The 15,444-nt window shown below is 42.3% G+C and overlaps 1 protein-coding gene and 1 pseudogene across 1 annotated transcript in view; one reads left to right on the top strand and one right to left on the bottom strand.

Annotated features, from left to right (window-relative positions):
* Nucleotides 1-12,851, top strand: part of LOC113607900 (N-terminal kinase-like protein) — a 34,975-nt pseudogene extending 22,124 nt beyond the window's left edge.
* Nucleotides 1-15,444, bottom strand: part of MGA (MAX dimerization protein MGA) — a 153,810-nt gene that overhangs the window by 119,204 nt on the left and 19,162 nt on the right. The window lies entirely within an intron of this gene.

The following is a 15,444-nucleotide window of genomic DNA, read 5'->3' as shown; positions in this document are numbered from 1 at the left end:
AGATTGCCATTAACTTTTTGTTGTTGTTTTGTAACATTATTTGACAACCAGCAGTTAGTTCTCATCCACATTGACTGTAGATTTTTTAAAGTAGTGACAGGTACACAGGTAACCAATGTATAGAGCTTGTATGATGAATCTTCACCCTCATTACATTTTCTGGACAAACACACATGGATATAGTATGCAACATTCCTTATTCCTTTGGCCCACATAGTGTGGTGAGCCTTGTGTCAATGCACACATCTAGAGTTCCCACCTCTTTCATGGAAAATTTCTGGATCTCTCTGAGTGCCGGCAGGGCACTCTTCTTTTTTTTTTTTGGTGTGCTGGGTGGCATGTGAGATCGAACCCATGCCCCCTGCAGTAGAAGCAGAGTCTTAACCACTCCAGGTAATTCCCAGGGCACTCTTTTTGAAGCTCACTCCACGGATGCGCTTGTGAATGGCGATGACATATTTTATTCTCTGGACACCACCTCACTGATGGCAGAATGGTCCTTCTTCTTCTTACCACCCTTCTTTGCAGGAGCCATTCCGCCAGATCCAGGTTAGAAAGGAAGAACGCAAGGTATTGCTGCATTTGCTTTTTAAATAACATTATAATATGTTCTTAACACTCAAAATCACCCCTACCACATTTCAGGCACTCTTCTAGATGCTAGAGGATACAGCAGTGAACAAAACAGATAAAAATCAATGTCTCCCTGAAGCTTATATATGATTCTAGTCTGGGGGTAGGGAGAAGAGAAAAATTAAATAAGTAAAACATGTAACATGTTATATGATGACTAAGTGCTATGGAAATAATGCAGGAAAGAGACTAGTAGGGAAGGGTTACAAGTTTTGATAGTGTGGTTAAGGCCTCACTGAAAAGGTGGCATTTACGTAAGACTTAAAAGAGTTGAGGGAATAAGTCGTATCTGGGAGAAGAATATTACAGGAAAAGGCCCTCAGATGGGAGCTTTCCCAGGGTGTTTGAGGGATAGAGGGATAGCAAGAAGATATTAGGACTAAAGAGAAGTGATAGAGAGGAACAATAATAGAAAATGAAATCACTAAGGTAATGGGGGAGGAGGAAGAAGATCACTTAATATCCACCATGGGCCCTAAGTATCTCCACACACCTCTACTGAGTATGTCAAAACACAAGGCCTTAACTGTACTGATTCTGAGCCACTTCTGTAGCTACTCACACAGGCAATTAAGTAAGCCAAAGCAAGGCAACCACAACATGACCACTATACCACTGCTCACTCCCAGTGGCTGGGTGATAAGTTGGAGGTTTAGGGGCAGTAGGAGATCACAGCTCAGTTTTGGACAGGTCAAATTTGAAATCCTATTAGATATCCAACTGGAGATATTGTGTAGATAACCAAATATGAGTACAGATTTCAGAGAAAAGGCCAAAGCTAGAGGTATAAATTTGGAAGTCAACAGTGTACGAGACTAAATGAGCCAAAGAAATAAAAGTTTTTTTGTTGTTTTGGCCACACCGCACAGCTTGCAGGATCTTGGTTCCCCAACCAGGGATTGAACCCGGGCCACGACAGTAAAAGCCCTGAAAGCCCAGAATCCTAACTACTCTGCCACCAGGGAACTCCCACAAAGATTTCTTTTTAAAAGGTAATGACCAAGGTGTGAGCCTGGAACATTCTACCATTGAGAGGAAGGGAGATTAGGAGACCATGATATAGGAGAACTAGGAGAATGTGATGTCCTGGAAGCAAACGGAAAAATGGTTTCAAGAACAAGGAGGTAATCAACTGTGGCAAAGTTGCTGACAGATTATGTGAAATGAGGGATGACCAATAGATTTAGCAATGTGGAGACAGATGGTCACAAGGTATAATTCTAGAGGACTAGTGGGTTCGATATCGTAACTGAATTCAAGAAAAAATGGAAGGAGGTTAATTGTAGGTATGGAGACAAGAGTTTCACTCTAAATTAATATTTATTTATTGAATGAATGATGAATGAATGCATCCCTAATCCTATCAAGTGTGCAATGAATTCACATACTTTGCCCATGGAAATATAAAACAGTACAATCTCTTTGGAAAGAGACCTAGTACACATCCCAACTAGTTTTTAAAATGCATAAGATACACGGATAGATAGATAGATATTATACCTCTAGAAAGGAACTCACCAAGATGTTTAAGGACTGGTTATCACAGATTGTAAGATTATAGCTAACTTTAATTATCTTCTATATAATATTTCTATATTCTTCAAATGTTCTACAATGAACATGTATAACTTTTATAATCAATAGCTTTTAAATGTTCATAGCCTATATCAGAAGATATATCTAAGTATTGCTTCTAAGGAAATAACCTGAAATTTAGAAAAAGTTTAATGCACCAAAATTTTTATCATGGTTTATTTAAACAGTAATAGCAACATCCAAGTTTCCAACAACAGGGGTTAGAAAAAGTTCAAGGTATGTTCTCTCAATGACATATCAAGCAGTCATTTAGAAGGATGTTGGTTAACTGGGGAAATGCTTATATTAAAATTAACTAAATAGAGACTTCCCTGGTGGCCCAGCGGTTAAGACTCTGTGCTCCCAATGCAGGGGGCCTGGGTTCAATCCCCAGTCAGGGAACTAGATCCCACATGCCGCAACTAAAGATCCTGCATGCAGCAGTGAAGATCCTGCATGCTGGAACTAAGACCTGGCTCAGCCAAATTAATAAATATTTTTTTTAAAAAATTTTAATAAAATTAACTGAATAGGGACTTCCCTGGTGGCACAGTGGTTAAGAATCGCCTGCCACTGCAGGGGACATGGGTTCGAGCCCTGGTCTGGGAAGATACCACATGCTGCAGAGCAACTAGGCCCGTGAGCCACAACTACTGAGCCTGCACTCTAGAGCCCAAGAGCTGCGACTACTGAAGACCACGCACCTAGACCTCGTGCTCCACAACAAGAGAAGCCACCGCAATGAGAAGCCCGCACACCGCATGAAGAGTAGCCCCGGCTCGCCACAACTAAAGAAAGCCCGCACGCAGCAACGAAGACCCAACACAGCCTAAATAAAAAAATAAATAAAATAAGATTAACTGAATAAATGTGAATAGGTGGGTAGTGGACTAGTCATATGTGATTCTCTCCCTAACCAACTCTAAAACAACAGTAAAATCATTTTTTAAAAGAAAAAGATGACAATGAAGACTAAAGGAAGAACAGTGGCCGAGAGAGGAGAAAAAAAAAAAAAGACTAAAGGAATAAAAAAAAGGACAAATAACAAAAGATGTCAACAAATTTTTGGAATTTAGAAAAATGTTTAAGTGATTTAGGAGAACAGAGTAAGTGACAAATTAAATGCCTAGCAAAGGGGTTACAAAAATGAACAAGTCATTTCACTTTATTCAGTAAATGTTTGAAAGCAATTGTCCACGCACGTGTTTTCATTCCACAAATGCTTCCTAAGTGCCTACTAGAGCATACAAAAGTAAAAAAGACAAAGTCCTTTAAGGAGCTTACCTCCTTGTCATCTAGATTTCCATTTTGAAGTGTGTAAGCTAAGCTAACATAGATTCTACCTGTCACTTAAACCAATACTTTCAGGAAGCCAGCAGGAATGATACATTGAACATACAAACTCTTTCTAGCTAATTCCGAAGAGTAATACCAAATGTCACTGCATACTTCCTCAGGAGGCATATAATTACTCAGAGTAACAGACCTCTTTGGCAACGCTTAAGAAAACTCTGTCCTTAGGGGGTTTTTTGTGGGGTTTTTTGCGGTACGCGGGCCTCTCACTGTTGTGGCCTCTCCCGTTGCGGAGCACAGGCTCCGGACGTGCAGGCTCAGCGGCCATGGCTCATGGGCCCAGCTGCTCCGCGGCATGTGGGATCCTCCTGGACTGGGGCACGAACCTGTGTCCCCTGCATCGGCAGGCGGACTCTCAACCACTGCGCCGCCAGGGAACCCCTGTCCTTAGGTTTTAAAATTACCTCTTAACACAGTATTTAGTGCTTTCCTTGTAGTGTTCACTGCTTTGAGTTTTCACGTATCTAAAGATACCTGTGGTAGATTTCTTTTAGAGAAAAATTAACACTTCAATATTCTATCTATGCAAAAGCATTACTGACTCTACTCATCTTTTTATTTTTTTGGCCGTGACACACAGCTTGCATGATCTTAGTTCCTTGACCAGGGATTAAACCCAAGACCTGGCAGGGACAGCGCCAAGTAGTAACCACTGGACCACCAAGGAATTCCCATCTACTCATCTTTTTATCAGGTGAACAACAATGGAAAATATTTGTTTGGTGTGACCATGAGGTTACAGGACTGCTGAAGCGAGCATAACATTAACATTAAAAAATTCATAGCATAACATTAAAATTCATTTGCAGCAATGAGCTAGAGAAACTGGATAGAGGCCAAAGATTAAATGCAAGGTGACCATTATTAACAATACCCCTAGTCAAAACTAGAAATCAAAATAGGAATAGTTCCTAGCTGCAGAAAAACCAAGAAACAGAAGTACAATGATGACTTCCACCTTCCTAATGGAGATTATGCAACATGTGGATAATTTATATTGGTGGTCGTATCATAGGAAAAATATATCTACGTGAACAATCTGAGCCAGTCATCCCCAACTAAGTGGTTTTTCACACTATAACTTAATAGTTAATATCAATCTCCTAATAACAAGACCCTTCCTATCACAATTTGCATCAAAATGTTATAAATTAAATAAGTGGTAGCTATGGATTATCAAGAGCCTTTGGTTCAAGCCAAAAGACAACTGAGAGACTTAACTAGATTTAAAAAGTGGTGGTACAGGGCTTCCCTGGTGGCGCAGTGGTTGAGAGTCCGCCTGCCGATGCAGGGGACATGGGTTTGTGCCCCAGTCTGGGAAGATCCCACATGCCGTGGAGCAGCTGGACCCATGAGCCATGGCCGCTGAGCCTGCGCATCCGGAGCCTGTGCTCCGCAACGGGAGAGGCCACAGCAGTGAGAGGCCCGCGTACTGCTAAAAAAAAAAAAAAAAAAAAGTGGTGGTACAAACAATCCAATTCAAAAAATAGAGGAAGGACTTGAAGAGACATTTCTCCAAAGAACATATACAGATTGCCAACAAGCACATGAAAACGTTCTCCACGTCACTAGCCATTAGGATAATGCAAACTAAAACCACAATGAGATACCACGTCATGTCCATTAGGATGGGTATAATTAAAAAAAAAGAAAAGAATAAGTGTTGGGAAGAAAGTGGAGAAATTAGAACCCTTGGGCATTGCTGGTAGGGATATAAATTGGTGCACTGTGGAAAACAGGTGAATTCTCAAAAAGTTAAACACAGAATTATCAAATGATCGAGCAATTCCAATTCTAGGTATATACCTAAAAGAATTAAAAGCAGGGGCTCAAATAGAACTTCTACTCCAATGTTCATAACAGCCTTATTCACAACAGCCAAAAGGTGGAAACAACCCAAACGTCCATTGACAAACAGATAAACAAAATGTGGTATATACAAACAATGGAATGCTACTCAGCCCTAAAAAAGGAAATTCAAACACGTTACAATATGAATAAAACATAAAAACATCATGCTAAGTGAAACAACCCAGACACAAAAGAACAAATATTTTGTATGATTCCAGTTATATGAGGTACCTTGAGAAGTCAAATTCATAAATACAGAAAGCAGAATGGTGATTGCCAGGGACTAGAGGAGGAGGGAATGGGTGCTTAGAGTTTAATGGGTACAAGTTTCAATTTGGGCAGAAAAAGTTCTGGGGCTTCCCTGGTGGCACAGTGGTTAAGAATCCTGCCAATGCAGGAGACACAGGTTCAATCCCTGGTCTGGGAAGATCCCACATGCCACGGAGCAACTAAGCCCATGCGTCACGACTACTGAGCTTGCGCTCTAGAGCCCGTGAGTCACAACAACTGAGCCTGTGTGTCACAACTACTTAAGCCCGCGCACCTAGAACCCGTGCTCCGCAACAAGAGAAGCCACCGCAATGAGAAGCACGCGCACCACAACGAAGAGTAGCCCCCGCCTGCCGCAATTAGAGAAGAACCATGCGCAGCAACAAAGACCCAACGCAGCCAAAAATAAATAAATTTTAAAATGAAAGAAAGAAAAAGTTCTAGGGCTTCCCTTCTGGCGCAGTGGTTAAGAATCCACCTGCCAATGCAGGGGACACAGGTTCGATCCCTGGTCCAGGAAGATCCCACATGCCGTGGAGCAACTAAGCCCGTGCGCCACAACTACTGAGCCTGCACTCTAGAGCCCATGAGCCACAACTACTGAAGCCCACGTGCGTAGAGCCTGTGCTCCGCAACAAGAGAAGCCACCGCAATGAGAAGCCGGCACACCGCAACAGAGCAGCCCCCGCTCGCTGCAACTTGAGAAAGCCCAAAAGCAGCAACAAAGACCCAATGCAGCCAAAAATAAATAAATAAAATAATTTATTTTTTAAAAAAAAGAAAAATTTCTGGAAACAGATTGTAGTGATGCACAACAAAGTAAATGTACTTAATGCCACTGAGCTATACAATTAAAAATGGTTAAATTGGTAAATTTTATGTTATGTATATTTACCACAATAAAAAGTGATGATAACATTTTCAAGGAAGCATCCCAGGTAAAATTTGAGTAGAATTGCTAAGATACAACTTTATTCCCTCCTTTGAAAAGAATCTGGTATAACGATCAGCTGATGCGAAATAACCTTTGTAAAGGATGGATAAATCACAGTGCTACCAGTTCACTCCTTCTTATCTCAAAGAATGATCCTTTCTGTATCTGAAATTCTGTTTTAATACAATGTTTGTAAGATGAATGAATCCTTTCCATCCATCCTTGGGCCAATTAATTGCCCTGATTTTCAAAATAATCCACATTGTGGTCCCAAAGAATCCCTTAATCTTTTAGCTCCCATCACTGCCTGCCAAATATCCTGCCCTTCAATCACAATGGTTTACTACTACACCTGAACATAATTTATACTGATCTTCCTCTGTAAACTCTGCTTCTCCCTTTGGAATTCCTATCTCCCCATTTTTAGTAGCAAGATAGCTGAGATCTAGAACTTCGAAGCCAGATTATCTGGGTTCAAATTCCGCCTGCACCACTTGTTAGCCACGTGACTTTGAACAAAGCACTGAGAAAGCAAAACTGACACTGCCTTGCCACCATTATGAATAAATGTCACATCTCATAGATAGGGAGAAAGAAAATACTTTGTATCTTGAGATAAATTTAAAAATAAGGGCTTCCCTGGAGGCACAGTGGTTAAGAATCCGCCTGCCAATGCAGGGGACACGGGTTCAAGGCTTGGTCCGGGAAGATCCCACATGCCACGGAGCAACTGAGCCCGTGCACCACAATTACTGAGCCCGCGTGCCACAACTACTGAAGCCCACGTGCCCAGAGCCCATTCTCCACAACAAGACAAGCCACCGCAATGAGAAGCCCGCGCACTGCAAGGAAGAGTAGCCCCCACTCGCCGCAACTAGAGAAAGCCTGCACACAGCAATGAATACCCAACATAGCCAAACATAAATAAATAAATAAATAAAAATAAATTTTTTAAAAAATGAGTCACTCTCTGTAATTCTGATCCCCAAAATAAATGAAATCTTGAGCACTTTCTGTAAGCTTGGACTCCCTAACTAAACTTTTTCCCTAACTTTTAAAATACTGGTATCCAAAAAAATGTTATGCAACAAAAAAACAACCCAATCAAAAAATGGACAGAAGGTAATAGACATTTCTCCAAAGAAGACATACAAATGGCCAGTAAGCACATGAAAAGCTGCTCAACCTCATTAATTATTAGAGAAATGCAAATCACAACTACAATGAGGTACCACCTCACACCGGTCAGAGGGGCCATCATTAAAATGTCTACAAATAACAAATGCTGGAGAGGGTGTGGAGAAAAGGGAACCCTCCTACACTGTGGGTGGGAGTGTAAGTTGGTACAGCCACTATGGAAAACAGTATGGAGGTTCCTCAGAAAACTAAAAATAGAATTACCATATGATCCAGCAATCCCACTCCTGGGAATATACCCAGACAAAACTATAATTCAAAAAGATAGGGACTTCCCTGGTGGCACAGTGGTTAAGAATCAGCCTGCCAATGCAGGGGACATGGGTTCGATCCCTGGTCTGGGAAGATCCCACATGCCAAGGAGCAACTAAGCCTGTGTACCACAACTACTGAGCCTGCGCTCTAGAGTCTGTGAGCCACAACTACTGAAGCCCGTGCACCTAGAGTCCGTGTTCTGCAACAAGAGAAGCCACCACAATGAGAAGTCCATGCACCGCAATGAAGAGTAGCTCCCGCTGGCTGCAACTAGAGAAAGCCTGCGTACAGCAACAAAGACCCAACGCAGCCAAAATTAAAATAAATAAATAAATAATTTTATTTTAAAAAAAGATACATGTAGCCTGATGTTCATAGCAGTACTGTTCACAATAGCCAAGACATGGAAACAACCTAAATATCCACTGACTGCATAAAGAAGACGTGGTAAATATATATACATTGGAATACTACTCAGCCATAAAAAAGAACAAAATAATGCCATTTGCAGCAACATGGATGCAACTAGAGATTATCATAGTAAGTGAAGTCAGTCAGAAAGAGAAAGACAAATACTATATGATATCAATTATATGTGGAATCTAAAATATGGCACAAATGAACCTATCTACAAAACAGAAACAGACTCATAGACACAGAGAACAGACCTGTGGTTGCCGAGGTTGGGGGGAGGGGTGGACTGGGAGTTTGGGGTTGGTAGATGCAAACTACTACATTTAGAATAAACAAGGTCCTAATGTATAACACAGGGAACTATATTCAATATCCTGTGATAAACCATAATGGAAAATAATATTAAAAAGTATGTCTCTATGTGTATAACTGAGTCACTTTGCTGTACAGCAGGGATTGGCACAGTGCTGTAAATCAACTATGCTTCAGTAAAAAAAATTTTTTTTAAAAGGCACCAAAAAGTGTTATGACCTTTGTGGATATAACAATCATGTTAAAAAACTGCTGTTTTCCACCATGACAAACTAATGTAAACTCAATAACTTTGGTGATCAAATGTTTTGTCCCAATAAATGCCTGTATTTTTTGATTCAGTGAGCCAGTCAAAATCTGACTCCCACTATTTTGCAAGTAGATCTCTATTCTTTTCTAAAAGCTTTAGTTCCTGAGATTTCCTTTCCTGTTACTTTAATTCCAAAATGTTTCTTATTTTTCCTTTTAATACTTATTTCTTTTGTAATACATCTCCTTTAAATGACAACCCAAAATTCTAAAGCCTCCTTTTGACCTCCACCTCCAAAATCTCAGTGCCCCTCCCCAGAGGTAACCAATATTTAAATTGGGTGTGTATCCTTCCAGACTTTTCTTTTTTAATGATTTTCATACATATATATGGAATCATTGAAAACATACACTCTAATCTACAGTTTCTTCATTTCTGTAACTGGAATGGAAACTACACCTGTTTCATAGGGTTCCTGGAAAGACTAAATGGAAAAAAAAAAAAATCACATAAAGTGCTACGTGCACTGTGCTTAGCACAAAGAAAAATCCCATTCATCTTTCAAGGTCCAGCTCAGATCACAGCTTCTCCATCAAGTTTACCCAGACTATTCAACTGCTGGTAATTTCATTTTTTCTCCAGTGAAGTTTCCTCAATACTCACTGGACATATCATACAGTGCCTTGGGTCATGGCCCATCCTATAGCTAGTAAACACCTGGGGGGCAGAAATTCAGTCTCAGTATACTTCAGAACAACTGACACAGGGTTCTATACAAAGTAGGTACTCAATAAATTAAAATACTGAAAATTTCTAAGAAGCAGAAGCCCATGTAAAGTTTCTTCCTGACACACCTAGTAAAATTCAAGTGTTTTCAGACTTTTAACTGTGTAAAAGGAGCTGCCTTAGGTTATCAAGTATATAATGAAAGCCAATTTCTATTAAGTAGAGACCCAAAATCCCACTGATAAAGCATTCTATGTTTGTCTATTTTTTTTCTCCATTTAGAGTTTAAGTGCTTGGGAGGCAGGCAAATCTAGTAACTTTATTAATAAAATATATGTAATAATGCTATTATATAAACTCAACTAGGTTTATATAATGAATATATTCCTTAAAAGTCACATCTAAGTTATTTCACTTTAAATGCACTGGAGAGAGCCAAAAAGGAAAAAAATTAACAGATATACAAATATAACTACACAATATTGAACAAGAACAAGGACAGCACTGGGAAGTATGTAGAATTATGTAATATAATGTTCATATTTCCTAAATCAACCCTTTAGGATGAAGACTTTTCTTTCTTTTTCTTTTTTTTTTTTTTTTTTTTTGCGGTACGCGGGCCTCTCACTGTTGTGGCCTCTCCCGTTGCAGAGCACAGGCTCCGGACGCGCAGGCTCAGCGGCCATGGCTCACAGGCCCAGCTGCTCCGCGGCATGTGGGATCCTCCCGGACCAGGGCACGAACCCGTGTCCCCTGCAGCGGCAGACGGACTCTCAACCACTGCGCCACCAGGGAAGCCCGAGACTTTTCTTTTTTTGGCCATGCCACACAGCTTGCAGGATCTCAGTTCCCTAACCAGGGATTCACTGCCAGGCCATGGCAGTGAAAGCGTGGAATCCTAACCACTAGGCCACCAGGGAACTCCCTGATGAAGACTTCTCAAAAAAAAAGTGAATGTGAAAAATTTCATAAAAGTATAAAGGTTAAATTGCATTTAATTATACATTTGACAAATCACTTTTACTGTAAAGAACAACAGTCCTGAAATAAGACACCTAGCACATTTGCTGCTCCCTGGTTACAATACTTATACGTGGTGACCCTATAGAAGTAGGCTCTCCATGACCCCCAGGAGCAGATGGTCAAGTCCATGCTGCTCCTGGCCCCAAAGCTAAATGAGGCCAACCTCACCGTGGAGCTGATGAAGCTCTTCACGCAGCTGCAGGCCAAGGACGAACAGGGCCCCATTCGGTGCAATACCACCATTTGCCTGGGCAAAATCAGCTTCTACTTCAGTACCAGCACCAGAAACAGGGTTCTCACCTCCGCCTTTAGCTGGGCCACTAAGGACCGTTTTGCACCATCCCAGGTCACGGGTGTTTTGGGCTTCACTGCCACCCACAACCTCTACTCGATGAACGATTAAGCCCACAAGATCCTGCCTGACTCTTACAGCCTCACTGTGGATTCTGAGACATCTGTGCAGGATGAGGCCTTCAAGGCCATTCGAAGCTGCCTGTCCAAACTGGAGTCTGTGTCAGAGGGCCCTACACAGCTGGCTAAAGTGGACTTCTCATGCAGCCAGCTGCACAGGCTGGGCCATGACAGGGGTCTCCTTCCTCAACTCTATGCTAATCCATGCACACCCCACAGCTGCTCCAGCCGAGACCAACATCCCCCAGAGATCCATGCCCGAGGGACTTCCTTCCCCAGCCCTCACCCCTGTCCCTGCCATACCCATGACCTAAGGCCACTGGGAGACACAAGAGGGCAAGGACACAGAAGAGGACAGCAGTGCTGCCAACAGATGGGAGGACGAAGACTGGGGCTGCTTGGAGCAGGAGGCCAAATCTGTGTCAGCCCACCAGGACTTCTGGGGGCCAAGACAGCTGGGCTGGGCAGAGCAGCAACCCCGGCCACAAAGCCCCGGAGTCAGACTGGAGCAGCTGGGAAGCTGAGGGGCTCGTGGGAGCAGGGATGGCAGGAGCCAAATCTCCCAGAGCTGCCCCCTGAGGACACACAGCTGGCCAGCAAGTATAACTGGGATGGACCGGAGCTTAATGACAAAGGCGACCCCTTCGCTGCCCTATCAGCACATCAGAGGAGGCTGGTGCCCAGCCGAGACTGAGAGCCAACAGGCGAAGACCGAGCTAAGCTGGAAGAAGTGAGAGGAGCATCAGCGGGAGATGGAGGCCAACTGCGCTGAGAAAAAGGTGGCCAAGGACCCCATGAAGCTGAGAACTTGGAAGGTGGACTGAACTGCCAGTGTGGGCGTTTCCCAACCACAGAGAGCAGGCCCCGCAGATGTATGTATTATACAAGCCATGTGAGCCCGGCCCACCTGGCAAGAACATCTCACGTGTACATAATCAGAGCCACAATAAATTCTATTTCAAGGAACAAAGGGAGGGAGGGAGGGAGGAAGGAGTATATGACAAGGTTCCCAACCTCAAGGAACTTTCTAATAGAGATATGAACTGAACACATGGAAAAAACTAAAAAACCACAGATAACATAGATGAAGTATTAAATCAAGTGTAGTAGACTGATGCTATAGGAGTTCAGAGACAAGGAAAACAGCAAAGACTGGAATCAACAGAAAGTCCTGCAGAGTACAGTTCCTCACCCTGGGTTGACTATTAATGAAAGTAAGACTCCTCTGAGCAATCATCAACAAAAATCACCTTACTAGACTATTTTGATAAGTGAAATAGGTATGGTCCTTGTCTCAAAGTGTTTATAATCAAAGAGGATACAGAATAAATACCAATTAAGACATTATAGGGCTTCTCAGCTGGCCGCTGAGCCTGCGTGTCCGGAGCCTGTGCTCCGCAACGGGAGAGGCCACAACAGTGAGAGGCCTGCGTACCGCAAAAACAAACAAACAAACAAAAAAAAAATTATAGCTCATCACCAGAGAGCCTCAAGAGTGCTGCTAATAATGTTTTCTTGATTTAGGCACTACATCAAGGGTATACTCGCTTTGTAAAAGTTCAACAAGTTGAACATTTATGATATCTGCACTTTTCTATATGTATGTTACACTGTAGTTCATTTTTAAAAAAAAAAAGGATTATAGCTCCAGTCCTAACCATTTTCGTAGGGTGCAGTTATACATCTCCCACTGCCTACTGGACAATACCATCTGGATGTCGGGCCCCAACTCAGACTCCATCTTGCCTTCAAAAACCAAAATCCCTCCAGATTTTTCTGTTTTGATCAATGGTAGATATTCAAGCTGAAAACCCTGGGTTTACAGGACTCCTCCAACCCAGGTGATTTATTAAGTCCTATTTCAAATCTAGTAAGGGCCAGGTACATTTCCAGGTACAAGAATATAGCAGTGAAAATGAGAAAGTCCCTTCTCTCATGAAATTGACATTCTAAGGGGCAGTGACAAATACATTCTTAAAGTCAGATAATGATTACATACTCTGATGATAGCAACAAAGAATGAAGCAATAAGGGACGGTGCTTTAAAACTGGTGGTCAGGGGCTTCCCTGGTGGCTCAGTGGTTGAGAGTCCACCTGCCGATGCAGGGGACACAGGTTCGTGCCCCGGTCTGGGAAGATCCCACATGCCACGGAGCGGCTGGGCCCGTGAGCCATGGCCACTGAGCCTGCGCGTCCGGAGCCTGTGCTCCACAGCAGGAGAGGCCACAGCAGTGAGAGGCCCGCGCACTACAAAAAAAAAAAAAAAAAAACTGGTGGTCAGGAAAGACCTGAGAGGTGATTTTAACTGAGAAATGAATGAACCAGACTTGGAGAAAAACATTCCAGGGAAAGAGAAGGTAAGTGCAAAGACATTAGAGCCAAGACAAACAGTCCATTCAAAGCAAAGAACTGCCAGCGTTGCTACAGCAGAGAATGAGAAGAAAGGTGGCAGGGGATAAGGCTGCAGAGGTAGGCAAAGATCAGATCATGCAGCATGTTGTAGGCCACTGTAAGGAGTTTGGATTTTAAAAGTTATACTTTAAGTATCTCATCTCTGTGCTTTATTTCCACTATCACTTCTCAACTTCAGCCTTTATCGTCTCATGTAAGGCCTATGTCATTTTAATAATCCCTAAACATTGTCCCTAATTTTAGTCTCTTCCCACTCCAAAGCATTCTCATCACCATAGCAAAATTAAGTATTTTTTAAAGTGGTGTTATACATTATCAATCTTCTGCTCAAAAACCTTCAAAGGGCAACAAGATAAAAACATTAGCTCCTTAACGTGAAGCTCAAAGCTCCCAGTAATAGGGGCGTAACTCTCTCCCTCTCTATCCTATCATACTCCTAAACAAAACCTCATTCTAGCTAAACTGCTCCCTGAACATATGTGCATGTCCCACCATGTGATCTTAGCTCACAATATTTATCCTTCCACCTCCCCAAACAACCTTCATACCCTTGGCTCTTCTCTTTGACTCTTCTATTTGTACCATTTCTTCTGCAAATAAAGTTCTACCTCAGTACGAGGCAGGAAAGGAGAATACTCCCACTGAGGAAACAACATGAGCACAAAAGCCTGAATATGTATGTGATATTCACACACACAAAAATAGTGTCCTATGACTTAGCACAGAATGCATGAGATATAACAGGAAATAAAGCCATTCAAGGGGATGGTTAAGAGCTATGTGACCCTATGCAAATTATTTAACCTCTCTGGGCTTCAGTTTCTTCACCTGTTGAATGAAGGTAATAACAGTGGCCATGCCACAGTACTGTGGCAATTTAGTCAATCACTAAGCAAATGTTTCCTGAGCACTTATTCTGCGCACCAGCAACTGTCCTAAGTGATGCGGAGACAACAGTGAACAAGATAGACAAAATCTCTGCCCGGTGGTAAGGGAAATATCAAACAAGCAAAATAAATAAATATATGATTTGATATGTTATCTAGTGATAGGTGCTACAGGAAAAACATAAATAAATAAAGCAGAGAAGGACGATAGGGCAAAAAGCAAAATTCAAGTCAAGACATGAAACAACTGAGGAAACAGCCATGCAGTGTTCCAGACAGAGGAAATCAGAAATGAAAAAGGCATGATTAAGGAAAAGCAAGGAAGCTAAGGAGCTGGAGCAGAGAGTGGGGGGGTAAGTGGTAAAAGATGAGGTCAGAGAACTAAGAGGGAATCAGATCATATAGAACCTTATAGGCCACTGTAAAGATTTTAGCTTTTATTTTGCCAGAAATAGGAAGCCATTGGAGGGTTCTAGCATGACATGACCTGACTTTAACCGCATCTCTGATTTAACAGCATCTCTCTGGCTGCTATATTAAGAATATACTATTGGAGAACAAAGTCTAGAGGAAGAGACCACTTAGGAGATTAAATTAGATAATAGTGCTTAACACAATGTCTGGCATATAAATATCCCTTAAAGGAGGCTATTTTTCCCAGAGTAAGAATGATTTCCTATCTTGCTGGACCAAACACTAGTAAAATAACCAGCTGAATTAAGGCTGAACTTTGAGGGCAAGGCAAGTGTATCTCATGTAATTTTAGGCTCATCAAAAATTAAAATGTTGGGCTTCCCTGGTGGCGCAGTGGTTGAGAGTCCGTCTGCCGATGCAGGGGGACATGGGTTCGTGCCCCGGTCCGGGAAGATCCCACATGCCGCGGAGCGGCAGGGCCCGTGAGCCATGGCCACTGAGCCTGCGCGTCCAGAGCCTGTGCCCCG

This window comes from Aethalodelphis obliquidens, unplaced genomic scaffold, assembly GCF_003676395.1.
Source record: "Aethalodelphis obliquidens isolate GAN/ISIS:26980383/991018 unplaced genomic scaffold, ASM367639v1 scaffold51, whole genome shotgun sequence".
Taxonomy (NCBI): domain Eukaryota; kingdom Metazoa; phylum Chordata; class Mammalia; order Artiodactyla; family Delphinidae; genus Aethalodelphis; species Aethalodelphis obliquidens.
Note: the sequence above shows the minus strand (reverse complement) of the source record. Positions and strands in the feature narration are given on the sequence as shown.